The sequence below is a fragment of the Onychostruthus taczanowskii genome, unplaced genomic scaffold, assembly GCF_017590055.1.
Source record: "Onychostruthus taczanowskii isolate IOZ18803 unplaced genomic scaffold, ASM1759005v1 scaffold54, whole genome shotgun sequence".
NCBI classification, from domain to species: Eukaryota; Metazoa; Chordata; class Aves; order Passeriformes; family Passeridae; genus Onychostruthus; species Onychostruthus taczanowskii.
In genome coordinates this window covers 579,212-595,072 of record NW_024503013.1, presented here as the reverse complement: position 1 = coordinate 595,072, position 15,861 = coordinate 579,212, and the positions used below count along the sequence as shown (strand labels likewise).

General features: G+C 43.1%; 1 protein-coding gene across 2 annotated transcripts in view; it reads right to left on the bottom strand.

The window, feature by feature from the left end:
- Positions 1-15,322, bottom strand: part of FAT3 (FAT atypical cadherin 3) — a 331,475-nt gene extending 316,153 nt beyond the window's left edge. Inside the window, exon 1 of one of the 2 annotated variants that reach the window (XM_041417036.1) lies at positions 14,937-15,322. The gene's annotated coding sequence lies outside the window, so the exon portion shown is untranslated. The remainder of the gene's footprint in view (positions 1-14,936) is intronic. The other variant, XM_041417035.1, reaches the window with a different exon arrangement.
- Positions 15,323-15,861: the final 539 nt, after the last annotated feature.

The window sequence follows — 15,861 nt, the reverse complement described above, 5'->3', positions numbered from 1 at the left end:
GCCAGGAAAAGAAGTCAGAATACAGAATAAGAATTCAGAACTTGTGCCATACAGAAATGAATTAAAGATTTGTGTTCAAGTCTAGGCAGGAGGCGAAAAAAATCCTTACTGACACTGACAGATTTACAACAGGAGATATATTCATGGAGCTACCTGCTCCCCGATGAGCACCAAGATCTGCTTTTCCATATATATGATTATACCATGATGTGTTTATCCCCAAAAGAGAAGGTGAAGACAAAATGATCATTTCTGCAGAGTAAGCCCTTGCAAGAGACAGCACTATAAATCCTAACCTTTCTCAGAGCTGCAAATCCTCCTGCTGCCTGCATGTCATTCCACACAGGAGACAGGCCGCTCAGCGTGTAGCAAGTGTAATTCAGGCCGTCCCTAGGAAGTGAAAATTTAGCCACCTAGCCGTATGTTATGAATAACTTTGTTTAGCTAGCAGGTGCTGGGGATTTTTTCCATACAACACCAATTTTTGCCAAGTATCAGTTCATCAGCAAACGCTTCCACTTGCAAGCAGGGGCCGAGCATCATTTTTATTCCCAAATAAAGGGTGCAAAGGGTCTGCTGGACTCACCCTTTCCCCTCGAGGATGAAATGTGGCTTGAGGAAAATGTAGGGGGTGGGGGAAGGAATAATTTGCCACCGTGTGAGATCTGTCAAAAGTGAATTCCTGGGAGCCATCTTACAAAGGACTTGAGCTTGTCCCTTGGTGGTCTGCCTCCAGGGAAACAAAGGCTGCTATCCATTTTCACGCTTTGTGTATCTCAAATCCCCCTGGCTCCTGCTTCTTAGTCACTGTAAAATGGGGATGCTTTGGGGCAGTTTCAAAATGAGTCAGGTATTTTCATGGGGGCTTCCTTATGGAACACATTTAATTATACTATTTCTTGCTTATCTGGCCCTTCTTTTTGTTTTTCCCCTTTATGTGTTATTCATAAATCTCCTCTGTCCAAGGAGTCCGAGCTTGAAAGTTCTTTCAAGGTGTAATGTCAGCAGCAAAAATCCAGCATTGATGAGTCCCACTCCTGTCGCTGCTGGTCTTTCCCCAGCTCTCCCTACAACACAAGTAAATTTGGATCCCCTCCAAGCAGACAGCTTTTTACCAAGCTGCACCTCTGATCCTTAGGGGAAAGAGCTCTATTCATACATTCAGAGGCTGCTGAGGATGGGGAGCAGGAGTACAGCCTGCCGTGGGGCACATTCCAGCTGCTTACAGTGGGACTTAAGCACTGATTTGACTGGGCTTTTTGCAACTCCACCCTTACCACAATGCAAATAATAATGCTATTAATGCTAAATAATAATTATACAACAATTGAGACAGGATGGTTTTTGTAAAAAACCCTAGAGCAATCTGAATCTCAGCTTTTTACAATATCTGGTGAAACACAGCAATGAAATTCGCACTTTTTGAGCTGCAGCACTGATGTGAAGGTGATGTACCTGCAGCTTAAAAAGCATATTCCACCTCTGCCACTCAAGGCTCAGTTCCCAACATGAACTCTCTTCCATGGTTGTTTTCCCGCAAACTCACACCCGCTAGTCCCAGCTGCTGCTGGTTGCTGCCTCTGGTCTGCTCTGTGTTTGGGATACTGCACATACTCCTTCTGACAGCTTGCAGAGGCTTGTATAAACTATTTAGATACAGTTTACAGTAAGAAAGAAGTCCATGAGATTTACAACTACTGTTTCCAGGGCCATAAATAGGTATGTAGTTATAAGGACAGCAGTAAGCTGTTACTCTCAGAGGAAAAAAAATACTATATATCTCCCTCAGACACTCTGTGTGGGGAGGCAGGGCAGCTCAAATGGTCCAGACCCTTATAGACGGGCAAGTGAAGGGAGATTGAAATTAGAGATGCATATACAAAAGCTTCTTCACCATTGACAGCTCAATGTAAAACACACAACATAAAATGGAGATTAAGGAAAAACACTGTCAGGTTGGACTAGATGATATTTAAAGATCTCTCCCAACCCTAACCATTCTATGGTCCTATGATTATGAGATGCCAAATCAAAATCATGATAGTCCAGTAAGGACTTTAAAAAAAGACTGTAGGATAAAGCTTTTCACTCTACACAAAAGAAGACGTATGAGTATAGCCAGGTGTCTTTAAATAAAAATACAATACACAGAAAAATCACTTGAGAACTAGCTAGATCTTATTAACCTAGTCAGGAAGAACGAAAAAAAAATAAAAATCTTGAGGCTAGGAATTGGATTATTGGTTTTGTAGTGCCATATCTCTTCAAGAGCGCTGTGACACAAAGCAACAGAAAGAAATCATGATGGAAGTGGAAGGAGAAAATATTTTGATTGAGATTCTCAGCAAGTTTGAGATTTGAGAACAAAACCTAGATTTAGCAATGAACATTTTTCTTTTGGTAGGGCAGGAATCTGCAGGGTGCTGGCAACTTGCTGCTGTGTCACAGGCTGAAACGAAGCTGCTTCTGGAGCAACACACCGGAGTCACCGACAACCAGCTAGAGATCTCTACATGGGTCTGGCTTCTAGGCACTGCAGAGCAGCCACCTTTCTGAAAGCCAGCACCCCAAAATCTGTCTCTCAGTGGCCCTATGATGAAAGAGTCTCTGAAAACTTGGACAAACTGTAAAAGCCCACAACTATTCACAAGAACAAAGACACAAACAAAAAAAAGCAATTGTTGAGAATGGCTGTTCTCCAACTTTTTGCAAAAAAATCAGAAAGTTTGTCACTTGTTTTAAGAGGCAGTTATTTAGAGAGGGGCTCTTGGCAATACTTTTTAAAATTACATGCAGCTCTGGCCATAGTAGTTGGTTAACCTACCTAAGTAAAAAGCAATGCACAGCTACATCAGGTCAAATAAATCATACTTTCTCTCAGATAAGTGAAATACACACTGCAGATATCACATGGGAAATAGAAAAGTAGATGCAGTCAGCCTTAAACCTAACAGTTCTGAGAGAAACCTAGAAATTTCCTTCCAGCTCATGTGTTAAGGTTCAATTGCTGCAAGAAGAAACGCTCCCCAAAAAGCTGGCCTTGGACAGCTATCTGCATTAGAAATGCCCAAATCCATACAAGGTGCTAAATCCAATTATTTTGAAGGGAATATAACAACATACTATTTTTGATGCACAAAAGGGTGTGCTTGTGGCACTCAGAGAGACAGATCTGTCTTGGCTCTGGTGCAACCTCCACCAGCCACCACCACCCAGAGAGCAGCCCTCAAGGGAAAACCACAGCACTGGGAGTCTTCGGCGTCCTGGAACTCCTTCCACATTCAAATATTTCATCCATACTGAAAACAGGATTCTGCCCCCTCCAATGGTCGGCTCATGTATAGATATTTGAGATGATAACCACTTTTCAGCTAACCAAACATCAACTCAAACCACCAGAGCTTCAGCTTTCCAACTCAGCCAGTTCAGTCACCACAGCTGGGAGTCCCCCAAAGCCAGTTGCGTGTTTGGAAAGGTTCAGCTTTGCAGACACGGCTCAGTTAAAAGCTCCACAGAGCACAGATCACTACTTAAAGCCGAACTGTTCGCTTTTGTTTATTTATAGCAAAACCATTAATTGCTAATCACATATTTGTTTGCTGGAAAACCAACGCTCCAAAATAAACACCAAGTTTATAGACTGTTCACAGAACACTGAATGGTATCAGGAACAGTGCTAAAAATGTAAATCAGAAACATCAAAACACATCAGGACTTCAACTGAAGTAACAAACAACCCATTATTTCTGTGCCAGAAAAGAGGTTACCCATAAGCCGCCAGTTACCCACAGAGTCATCTACAGTCCAGCAGTTATTTATGTCCTGAAGAGTAACAGACACCATGGCAGAGTATCTGTTGAAAATATCTTCATGGCAATCAGCATATGTTAGATTAAATGAGATATCTCTTAATGCAATCACCTTGGCAAAGTGCCTTTAAAATATTTGGCATAAGAGGCAGAACCTCAGAAAAAGTGTATTTTCATTTATGATCCCGTTTCAGACGTCAAAATCATACAAAATTAGAAAAAGAAAAAAGAATCTAGGCTTTCTTTTAGCTCTCCTCATTAACAGAGCTCCATATATTATCCTCAAATATCTACAGGAACAGTGCATGGAAAACCAGGGGAAAGAGCCATACAGAGCTACAATCTGCCCTTTATGGAATGCACTTTAAACAAGCCCATGCTTCTCCATGAAGCATCTCAGGCTTCATGGAGAGCCTCACAACCAGGCACACTGGGAAGCAGGAACAAACTTTCATGGCAGACTGCTATCTACCCCCTGAAATCCCTGTGGGTACTGGACTTCTCTGAGGACTCACTGGCTGTCACATCAGCTTCGACTGCAAAGTTCCCCCACCTGCCCTGACAGCACTGCCCTTGAGCTCCTGATTTTCGTGCATACTTGAAGGTCAGGTTAGTGCAAACACTTAGCCCATTTCCAGCTGAGGAAACAGGCACAGTGTCTCAAGTCCTTTGCTCCAGGGTACACAGGAACCCTCCCACATATTCCAGCTCTCAGTGCCTTGCTATGCTGCACTTGGTACCGGCAAGATCTAGGGCAGGAAGGTTTCCCTAAAAAAGCAATACTCTCCAGCATCTATGGCCTAAATTCCCAGAACAGAGGGTCGTACAGGTGTGTTTCTCACCACCACTGCCATGGCTACCATTAAAAACTCATCATTTATTCACAGGTCAGGAGCTTGGGTTTAGTCTTCAAAATCACATGTAGATCTTGGAAAGTTAAGTGGACACTGATCATGAAATGGAGACCAGTAAGGCAGAGGTAATAATAATAACAACACCACCAACAAGAGGGTTATGACTTCATTACGTTGTTTACAATGGCAGCCACCAAGAAAAACAGCTGCATCTCAATGTCTCACCCTTTTCTATTTCTTCTCCTGAAGTCAGGATCACATGCAGCCAAAGGTCAAGTTGCAAAACCTGTACACCCAAATCCTGGGCATGCACACCAAACACTGGCTGGAATAAATCACCTAAACATGCAAGGCAAGGCCAGGCCCAGTCCCCTTGACCATGAATTCATCATGCCTCCCTTCTGCATATCAGATTGCTGTCAGACTCCTTGGTCTATTCCCTGCCTGCTGGTGCCACACAAAGTCCCTGTGGATAAATCTTCCTAACAGAGCCATCCCATCCATTAGACACTTGGGCAAGCAGGGAAATTGCTAGTGAAGTGACCACATCACATGCTGAACATCTAACCCATTTCCCCAAGCTGCTAACCCATGTTCCCAAAACATGGTCAGTCACTGGCTCGACACCTTCTGTTTGTTCACCCAGAGTGGAGTAATCAGTGCTAGCACCCCCATACCATCCCACCTGTTCCCTCAAAACCCAGGCATGGCTATGCTATGTTGCTCCATCACTCCTGCCTCATCCCAAAGGTGCTGCGATGGTGTGCAGCTCTCAGGAGCTGTGCTAGGCAAAGGTACATGGATGTTCCCTCTTACAGCATACCACAGAAGCAAGCTCAGGCCACAATATAAGCATTCTCTTATCCTTTTTCTTCTGGCAAGAGAAGGGGAAAACTGCTCAGATGAAATAAAAAGGACTCCAGCCTAAATAACTACTCTTAACTCATGCCTAGTGAGGCTTGCTGCTCCTGAATTTGAAACCTCAGTTTAAAACGAAGTTCCACATAAGGCAGTACTTGCAAATTGCTCTTCGTAAGGCTCCACCATGCACTGACTGAAAGTCAGCTGACATTTCAACCTGACCCCTGCAAATCTCCAGAAAGGTAAAAAACCAAAACAACTGGTTTTGGAGAGCATCAGGTCAAACAGCAACATAATTGGGAATAATTTAACCTGTTACCTCTGTATTTTTAAGAAGAAACTATGCAGGGGTAGAAAAAAGTTATATGAAATAGCAGTGCATAAGCTTACAAAGCAAACCTACAGATCCAAAACTAAGGGGGGAAAAAACAGTATGTCTCACTTGTGAAACTATTATGGGTAAGGACAAAATAGCTGTATATAATATTGTTCTGTACCACTCTGATGGGAAAAGATTGCCAATAGCTTTCAACATATGAAAGCTGCTGTGAGGACTTCAATAAAACTGAGTCTACCGTTAAAAAACCTTCTCATATGCATCCCTAGAATTTATCTTCAAATGCCACTTTATTAAATTTTCTATTCTCTGGCTTTTGGAAAAATGTTTTTATTTTATTAAGTGAAACTACACAATATATTGTTTCTCTGAAGAAAAAGCATCAGTAGGAATATCAAGTAGTTCTTTCAACACTAAAAAACACACAACGTTTTGAACTTGAAACCAGCTTCCAGCAAGAGAGCACACTTCTAGTTTGACTTAGGGTGTACACACACACATATACAGCCCATTTCATCACGCCCAGCTGCCCTCATACCTCACGTAACTACACAGCCTGTGACAGTTACAGACATTTCAGAGTTTAAACCCTTGCTGCTGTGTTCCTAGGAAATATCCCAAGGTCTGTCGGGGTCTTGAAGAACATGAAAGCATTAATTCTTTTTTTGACACGCAAAAATACCCCTCCCAAGCAGGTGTTCCTCGAGCACACATGAAAACATCCTCTGCAGCCAGTGGAACAACGAGATGTGCAAAAACCACAGAGAACACAGGTAGCACACACAGAGCTTCATGCCCACATGCAGCATCAGTGAAGGACCACCACAGACAGTGCATCGCCATGTGAGCCTGGGCACCGCAGCCTGGAGGCTCCTACCAACTTCTTTGCAAGAGTTGCAGGCACCCTGCAAAAGTAAACCTAATTATATCCAGGCATAATCCTTTCATGCCACAGCTTGGTGATGACTTTACAGCAGGATAAGCCACCGTGGCCACCAAAGCAGCTGTCCCAGGCTCAATCCCCCTGCTTTTTCCTGAGTTTTTTTTCTCCCCTGTTTTGGTTTTTTTTTTTTTGGTTGTTGTTGTGTGTGTATGCACGCTTTTGGCATTGGTTTTGTCTTCATTATTGTTGTTTTGGTTTAGTTTGGGTTTTGTTTATTTTTTTTCTGTTGATTTTGTTCTCAGTGGGGACTGAGCTGCCCTATTGCAAATACGGCTGTGAACAAAAGGGAGGGAGGGAGATGGGAACGGGTGCCTGGGGCAGGCAGGATCCTTTCCATGTCCATGGCAGCTCAAACTGTTTGTTAAACAACAGCCGGAGTTGAGGCAACCAAGATGGTGTGTAAAGAGCAGAAAGTACCTTTGAGAAACATACTGAACACTATCAAAATACCCAAGCCTTAAATAGACACATGAAGTATTTAAATGCTTTCACACCCATAACAAGTTTTGTTTACTGCCCAGCATTTAAACAGCTTTTTCTTTACTATTGTAAAATTGTTCCCAAACAGTGTGAATTCCGTGTTACAATGAATGGTAGCACTCTAACCCCTATTTACAACCCATTCAGCAACATAATTCCAGAAATAGCATGCAGGATTTCCACACTCTAAAAACTAAAACCTGTTCTTGGCTCAAAAGAATTTGTGCAAATTAGCTGACAAGAATCACTTCCTTTTGTTCTTCCTCTCAAGTACAGAATATTAACGGAAAAAGAGAATCACTAACAAAGTAATATGAAAAACTTTTATTAAAACCATTAGAATCACGAAGCATTGTTAATGTCCCTCTCGTAATTATATGCAAAATGTTCAGTAACCAAGGAAACAGCGTAGTAATGAAGTTGGAGACTACTGTATAAATGCACCTTTTAAATCACCACCAAGAATGTCTATTCTGGAGGAACTGGCCAGTTTATTAGTGTGTGACACCCTGATCGCTCAGACATGCTACAGCTTAAAAACAAAAAGCTAACAAGCTACTTTTACATAAAGGGCCCTTTTGTTCCCCGAGTATGAACAGCCCCTTCTTAGCATCTAGTTATAGAGTTCCTCTGCAGAGCTGAAGAATTCTCTAAGCCCATATTCACCTTCATGGGAGTTGTTCAGTAATGTTGGGCACTAATTAAACTGCATAGCCAGCAATAATGAAGCAGAGATGCTGTCCTTTGCCCCAAGTTCTCAAACTTTCAGCAAATTCATATTTCAGCAAACAGAAATGTGCAACAGGAGAAATACTGAAACTGTGCTCTTCTCCAGACCCCACTGGCCTGAAATCCACTTCATTGGCACCAAGCACTACTGCATATTGACTCATGCCCACATTATTGAAATTAATTCAAAAATGAATACTTATGCTCCAATATCAACAGCTCATGCTCTGGGATATTTCATAGGAAGGCAAGCTACAGTAAGGAAGCCAATGCAAAATTAACTCCTGCTCTTTGTTGTTAGCACGCAGAGCACCATGCCAAACCACTGGGTTTTCAGCTCAATTTCAGCAAGCATTCATTAATTCTACTGATTTCTGTGGCAGCTTATTTCCCCCAACAATCACTGAATACAAAGCAGTCCCGGTGGGTTCAACCACTCTGTCAAGCTGAGGATGAACTCGGGCATTCCTCTCTTCCAATACATGTGACAGTGTATAGGAGCATATACTTCAACATCCCTGCTTCTCCAGATGCCCCCGCAGTCTTTCTACATGACCTTTACATTCCTTTTTGGCTCATTTTTTTCCCTGACTGAGCCACAACACACAGGGTAACAGAACTCCACCTCTGTCCTGGATGCTTTCAGGGATGCTGATTTGGTAAAAGAGGTTCCACCAGTACCTTCATTCTCCCTACTCTTTCAGGCCTTGTCTCTTCAGTTTTCCCAAACTTTACTCCTTTCCCAGTGTAACCCTTGTCATCTCTGTAAACTCTGTAAGATCTGAAGACAATTGTCTGTCCTGCTCTTTCCATCCATACTGGTTTTTGGTGGGTTTTTTTTCTCCTTTTTTTGGGGGGAGGGGAAGGGGGGGTGTTGTGTCATTTAAAGAACTATCACATCTTATTCTGTTACTTTTTTTACACTTCCCCTCTTCCAGATTGTGTAGGGTTGATCCTCATTTTTCCACCCTGAACAGCTTCATCTCCTGGAACACCTCACTGCTTTGTCTGCTGCTTTCTCTTCTCAAGCTCCAAAGCTCACTTTCACATACCACAAAAAAAATCTCACCCAATTAACCTTTTAACTGGCTCCTATGCCTACAATGCTTTCTTAAAAAGCTGTACAATTTAGGGCCATAGCTTTCTCTCACTACTCTCTCTCTGTCAGTGTATCCCAGTTGTACAGCATGTCCTAATGGGAATTTCTGCATTGTGAGTGCACAGCACTCACCTACAAATCTGGCTTATAGCACCATAATTATCTGATTAGCAGACTGGCTAAAACCTTTATTTTCTAAAGGCATTGCCCTGTACTCTTGTACTTGAAGCAGCCGTGCACTCAAAGCGTTTAAGTTAGTGAACTTTCTCATTCCCATTGCATTTTATGGTCAGCTCATCCATTTCACCAGCATTGGTTGTTTATTTTGCCTATGACCAACAGCCATGACAGCAGCAATGCCAAGAGTATCAAACCCCTCTCAAAAGCCACATCAAAGATGGAATACCTAGAAACACTACATCAAAGTAGTCAGAAGTCAGTAATGGTCACAACCTGTCAGTGTTGTGAGAGCTGGAGCACCTTAGTCAGGCACTTTCTACTTAATGCAAAAACTTACAATTCCAATCAAGGCTGCTTAATTCAGAAAACTCTGAATTAAAAAGAAGTCTGGAAGGGCATGAGGACATTCCAGTAACTTCCCAAGATGATACTCCTTATGCAGACTCACCAAGAGCTCAGCAGCAAGGAAATGCTATGGCAATTTGAATTCATTCGATCTTTAACAGGCAGGTACTGGATTCAAAACTGTAAATATTAACTACCTCCACAAAATCCACTTCCAAAAGGGTAGCTCTCTCAGCCAAGTCAACAGCACCCTCATTTTCAGTGGTTCATGGCACCTATAGCTTGGTTCAGTGGGAATGTCACTGTTCACTATCATGGGAAACTTGAGTTCTTCACCTCTTCCTGTTTCAGTTTACTTATTGTGGTTTTTGCTTATCTGTCTGCCATGAATGTCAGGAGGTTTAATTAGTTTTGGTCTGCAAAACACCCTGAGTTCCCCTGCAAATGCTGTATATGCAATCACAGTAGGATCCCTGCAAGATAATTTTCTTGGCATCCCCAGAGGATCCAGCACAAGCAGGCAGAGGACAGCTCCAAAGACAAGGTACTCGAAGCACAAAATTCCGCAATCTCCATCTGTAGCTCGAGAATCAAAAGTTTCAGGGGCAGTATTTTGGTGCAACATACAACAGAACTGCTGTGGGAGTTACAGAAAAGCGCTGGCAAAAACATTATCAACAGCATCTTACAGTATAAATAAGGCAAGTAAAAAAACCGTCAACACAACAAAAAACCTTAAAATGGAAATATTAGGGGAAAAATTGAAATCAACAATACTAACAAAAGCACCATGTGGGTTTCTTAAATATCCCAAACAGCTTAAAGTTGCCCAGATTCCTGCATTCGTTAACTGTTCAGGACACAGATTTATTTATTTATGGCTCAGTAAAGAATTCCCAGCTCAGAAGCTTTCCAAAGAACAACCTTCCCCAGTTCTGCATGGGCACCTCAGCCAACTTACCTTGCCATTTCTTATTCTGATGCTAATGCAGTTCAAACAACTCAACCACGCATTTTTTATCTATGCAATAAGCCTATCTTTAGGTCACTTAGTTGTGTCAGTTTAAATCACAATATTCTCACAGAGAAAAATCTTTTTTTTTGCTTCTGGGGACAGAGAAGGCAGAAGAAAAAAAACTTAAGATAAAACCACTATTTTTCGTTTGTGGTGCCTAATGCAACCCCCTCTAAAACCTGTGTGAATTTAAACAGCAGTTGAACCACAACAAACAACAAATTTTAATTAAGATTTGCAGTTACCTTCAAGACAAGGTACCCTGAGAAAACCTGACCGTACACAGGCCTATCATATAATCATTTAATATTATTAGGTCTTATCCAAAGTCTGGTGGAATAAAGGCCAAGATTCTATTGATCTCTGTGGGTTCCAGTTCTCTCTCCTTTGTAAAATAAGCCTGGATTCTGCTACTCCAGTTTTCACAAGCATCCACACAGGAATAGTCACAAGGTTTCTCACAAGAGGGAAAAACCGTGAAGTTGAAGCCAGCCATAAAAGGTACTGGATTTATTCCAGGTGTGGAACTGTTTTTAATTAATTTGGAAGCATTTGAAGTATTCCCTCATTAAATATGCTTTGCATTTTACACATGCACATAAGAGAATAAGAAAACCCAAAACTGAGGCCAAAATCATAATGTCTTATTAAAAAGACTCTAACACCACTTTTAGCAAAATTAGGCTCACATGAAGACAAGATTTACAGCACCGCCATAACACCCCAATATCCAAAGCATGCAGTTCCTGCACTGGCCATCCATCCGTAAGCAACCTCACCTTGATAGGAGAGCTCCCACTGGTTGGGAGCACCCCTACCCCCATTCCACCCTGCACCTCCCCACACAGGACACTTCCCACTGTGCCCATCACACAGAGCAATCCTTGAAGTTCAAGATACCAGTTCTTGTCGCAGCATATGCCACAGAACGTGCCACAGTTGAGAGGGCCACTCGAACAGAGTATCACCACACAATAGCAGAAGGTTTCAGCCCATAGAGAGTAACACCATACCTCATCAGAAGGCTTCAAGCATCTCCTCATACCGAGTAACATGAGAAGACTGCAAGCATCTGCCCTTCTTGATCTTTAGCCCAACCTTTTATACCCCTGATTGTTTATTCATTGCATCTGTGTGCCCTCTGTTCCCTGTGTGATTGCTCAGTGCCCACCTGGGCACTCCCTGGCTCACTACCTCCAATGCTGCTCACCTGCTTTTCACAGCTGTAGCCCACTGGGGATGAGGCTCGGCTGCAGCCCCACTCCCAATTACCACAGACTGCATGCCTACAAGTTCTCTGCAGAAGGATGAAACAACTTATGGTAAATCTATGTACCAAATCATCATTACTGGTAAAAAACATAGGGTATCCTGAGTTGGAAGGGACCCAGAAGGATCACTGAAGTTCAGCTCCTGGCCCTGCACAGGACAGCTCCCCAAGAACAGGACCACATGCCTGAGAGTGCTGTCCAAATGCTCCGTGAACTCTGCCAGCCTCAGTGCTGTGACCATGTCCCTGGGGAGCCTGTTCCAGTGCCCAAGCACCCTCTGGGTGAAGAACCTTTTCCTGATATCCAGCCTAAACTCTGCCCAACACAGCCTCATGCCATTCTCTTGTTTCCTGTCACCAGTCACCAGAGAGGAGGGACCAGTGCTTGCGCCTGTGCTTCCTCTCACGAGGATGCTGAGGAGCACAATGAGCTTTCCCCTCAGTCTCCTCTTCTGCAGGCTGGAGCCCGGCGAGAGGGAGGCTGTGCACAGAGGCAGGTCCACAGGCAGAAACTCCAGCACAGACGAAGCCTGGGCACGTTTCTGCTCTGTCTAAACCTGTCTCAGGACAGCACTCACCGCAGCAGCGGGATGCTCCTTGAGAAAAGCACCTGCATCAGCCCACACCATGCCTCAGCGAGCACGGCTGGATGTTGGCGGCACCCAGGGGATGCCGGCTCGGCGCACACCCACCGCGGACAAGCGGCTCCCGGGGCTCCCCCGGCGGTGCCAGGCACCGGGATAAGCGGCTCTCGGCTCCCCTCTAGCGGCTGAGGCGCCGCCGCTGCCCGCGGCCACGGGCGGCACGGAGCGGTGTCCCGTGTGGCACCGCCACCGCCGGCTGCGCCCCGTGCCACGGCCGGAGAGCAGCAGCGCTGGCAGGGAGAACGCACACAGCACGGCCGGACAGCAGCACCGCTGGCAGGGAGAACGCACATAGCACGGCACCAGCGCCGCGCTCCGGCTCCCACGGAAGCCCAAGACTTCCAGTTTTGAGAGGAGGTGAGCCAAACTGCTATATACAGTAGGAAGAGCCACAACTAAGTTCAGGAGAGTTGTATTTTTAATTGTCTCTCTTAGGCATCCAAAAGAATCATGCATTTGGTGACAACAAAACTCACAAACTTTTCCTGCCCTAAGACTAAGTTTTATATCAGACAACAATGGTTTTGTCTCCAAGGGTCAAATTTAATTCTAGTGATCACCAAGCAGGTCAGTTTCTCAGGGATCACAATTCCTACCAAACTGTGTATGATGTTCTGTTCACAACCAGCACAGAAACATTAACTTCACACTTCTTCACAAGTCTTTTTTTTTTTTCCTTAAAAAAAAACCAAGCAGGAACATTCCAGTTTCTTTCCTTTGGATGCCAGTGCTAAAATATGCTAACAGCATTAAGGCAAGGGACGACTTGAAGAGCTCACAATCTGTATTCAGCATAATTAGCAGATGCCAATTTAACTTATTACTGCTTCTTATACTGCTTTCTATGTTATAAAAAGGGTATAAATGAAAACCTGTTATCTAAATGACTGTTTTCTCAGTGCTGATATAATGCAACAATAATGGGAAAATAAGAGTCACAAAGCATGTGTTAGGAAATACCTGATTTTGAAATAACATTTATAAACAGCCACAGTACAGAAAGAAATGAATGCCTGCAGACAGGACTTTTCTCTCTTCCTTCACACTTTGTATTTTTAGACTGTTCTCAAAGTAATTACATATTTGGTGGCATTCCTGGTTATTCAAATAAGCAATGCAACATTCCTGGTAAAGCAACACCACTAAATCAGGTTGCTCAACTGTCTCAGCCACTTAGGATTGCAAAGCATGAGAAATGAGCACGCGTAAGATGCATTTTCCATGCAGAGCACTAACAGCTAAGAAGTAAGAACACAAATAACTGAAAGAAAGCAAAGCAAGACCTAAAATCAGCCCTTTCCAAAATGCCAAATAATGGGCTGTGTCACAGCTAAGGGGACAGTTACAGAGAGCACTTCTGCCTGCCTGCAAAGCAGAAACACATTAACACATTTTATAAAACAATGCTCTCTTGAACTAAGAGGCTGTTGAAAGATGTGTCCAGCACACATGCACAAAAAAGCAGTGTGCACCAAGGTTGTGGATTAAACAGGTTTCTAACGCATAAATAACATAATGATCCAGTCCAGGCATCATTCACTGCTAATTCTTCTTGGTGAAGATGCCTTCCTGCTTACAATTCTGCATATTACAATACAGAGCAAAAAAATATTTTAATAAAGTATCTTCTGACTCTCAGGCTAAGTTGAAGAGCCTTGTAAGGCTATGCTTCTTCACAGCTTTAATCGATTTCAGCTATAACTTCATTTGCTATGCCTAACAGACAGTGTAAACTTCACCCTTCCCAAGAATTAATAAGAAAATAACATTTCATACTCCCCCACAAGCAGTGTATGGAAAGCACAAAACAGAACCGCTGCACACATACCCCCCAATTAAACTGGTCTCTGTGGAAACTAATAACTTTCCACAGTATGCACTGTAATCCAAGTAATAATTTTAAACAGGCATAAGCTGCAGTGTGCTGAACTAAGGCATTCTTACCTTGAGAAGGGTGCTTGAAGACATTTAGTTACAGTTAGAGAGGAGAACGTGCATGTTGCCAAAGTATTTGCCATGCACCAGGGCTATGCCTTACCCCACATCTGCACACACACACACCAAGTGGGTGCATGTGCTCCCCAGGTAGAGAAAGAGCACCAGAAAAGATAAGCAGCAGCGATAATGCCCCAGCTTTATGTCTCAAGCTAAGCTGGAGGAACCATTTGAGATGAAAAGAGAAACAATTCCAAGAAACAAGATCTTTTTTTCTCCTCTGGATGCAAAGAGCTTTGCTTGGGTGACTGTAATACCTTAACACAAAAATCTTCACAACCCACCTCCCTCCTGAGCCACGGAGTTGCACATGTCAAATGACAGCACAAAAACAATGCACAAAGACTTTAACAAAAATACTAAAGAACCCCTTACCTTTTAGTCAGAATAAGTGACAGATAACAGTCATGAGAAACTCAGTTGGCACAGCTGCTGTACGTATTTCTCTGCAGACTTCTTTTTAGTGGTCCCAAAAGCACTGAACATAAAAAACCTCCAGCCTGCCTGCTTCATTCTTCAGCAACAGAGATACATGCTGTCACGGTAACGCAAAAAAAAAAAAAAAAAAGGCGAAAGGAACTATAGATCTTAGTTTTTAAAGCCTTTGTGCTTATAGGGAAGAAAAAGAGAGAGTAGGGAAAAGAAGGAACAGAGCAAACACTTTTTCTAAGAGAAATGTGGTCTTGGCTATATAAGTAACCACAGCACAGAGACATTCAGTTTGAATTTCCCTGTTTGCAAGCTCCTTTGGAAAAATAAAAAAAAAAAAAATCGGTCTTTAGGGGAAAAAAATCAAATGCATGGTTGGGGGGAAGGGAGAGGAGGAGGGTACTGCTCCTATGTGACATACATATGGAATGAGCATTAGAACAATGCTGACAGGACAGCTAAGCAACTGCACTCTGGGGCAGCAGTTTTCAAAGCAGAGCTTTTACAGCTTTGCAGAAAGGAGAGGAAAACAATTCAAATTAAAAAAGCTCCCTCCGCAAATGGTGGTGGGGGGGGGGGGAGAGAAAAGGCAAAGAAAAAATAAAAGAAAGGAGCTGCTAATTCAAGAACAACTGCCAGACTAAAAGAAAGGAGAAAAAAAAAAAAGAAAAAAAATAGTGGGCTAATTTCTGAAAGGGGGGGGGGGGGGGGGAGAGAAAAGGCAAAGAAAAAATAAAAGAAAGGAGCTGCTAATTCAAGAACAACTACCAGACTAAAAGAAAGGAGAAAAAAAAAAAAAAGAACAAAAATAGTTGGCTAATTTCTGAAAGGGGGGCGGGTGGGAACCGCCGCGACTGCTTCCCAGCGATGC